The following is a 1167-nucleotide window of genomic DNA, read 5'->3' on the forward strand; positions in this document are numbered from 1 at the left end:
GCTCTGTTCTCACTCCCTCCCCTGCCTTCTCCTCTCACTGCTCTCCTCTCCTCTCCTCTCTCTCCCCCCCGGAGCTCACGGGTGAGGCCCAGGGGTTCGGGGAAGCGGGAGGCCACGTCAGGTCAAATGATTTGAATCGGAAAGCGTTCCATTTTAGGGGAACAAAGTAATTGCGTTTGAAATAAGTCCGCCGAGCCTATTTCTGTTCCGCTCTGCTTGGAATAACAGTTTGTGATTGAGGGAGCCGGCGGGGATTCTGAGAAAAGATGCCATGCTGAGAGAGAGAGAGAGGGAGAGAGAGAGAGGGAGAGAACGTATGTGTTTGTGTGTGTGTGTGTGTGTGTGTGTGTGTATCAGTGCCCACCATCTAGGACTGAAGGGGTGGGGCGTCCCCTGTCGGAAAAAAAACTAACACACGAAGCCATTAGGCACAACAAACCAACGAGAGGGCACATCAATCCAGCTCTGCTCGAAAACAACCCCGGCGCACAGAACCAGGAAGCCACAACACCCAATCAAAACAGCCAATCACACGCCTCTGATTGCCAGCCTTGATAAAAGGAGAGCTGGAGAGGTTTTGGTGTGGCGGAGGAGGGGTCTGAGCAGCTGGGCCGAGCTCTCCGCGATGGCATTCCCCCCGCACGTAAAAACACACTTGTAGCAGGAATCTTGTTGTGGGCTGCGTGCGTCACCGGCAGGTCGGTCTGGAGCCCGGGGCCTCAGACGGCAGGACGAGGCACGGCGCCTATTTCAACACTTGTGTCATTTCCCATCTGGGAACAGTGGAAACCACAGCGCCGACGAACGGGAGAAGTCCTTATTTGCCCCGCGTGGCGAAGCCCTCTCGGGCCGCCCCTGCCCCGACGGAGACGGAGCGTTCGGGGACACCGCTTATAAGACCGGGGCGGGGTTGGGCTGGGGGGGCACCATCCTGGGCTGTACCCATCCTGGGCTGTACCCATCCTGTCACTCCCACGCAGTGACGTGGCCGAGATGTGGCGGGGAGATTAGGCTAGCGTAAACAAACAGGGACACACACACACACAGTCACGCACACACACACACCACACACACACTGGCGGCTATCCATGGACATCGCCAGCGATGCGTGCGTGTTGTGCGTGCGTGCATGCGTGCGAGCGAGCGCCATGTTGGGGATGTTGGCGG

The sequence above is a fragment of the Borostomias antarcticus genome, assembly GCF_949987555.1.
Source record: "Borostomias antarcticus genome assembly, chromosome: 23".
Taxonomy (NCBI): domain Eukaryota; kingdom Metazoa; phylum Chordata; class Actinopteri; order Stomiiformes; family Stomiidae; genus Borostomias; species Borostomias antarcticus.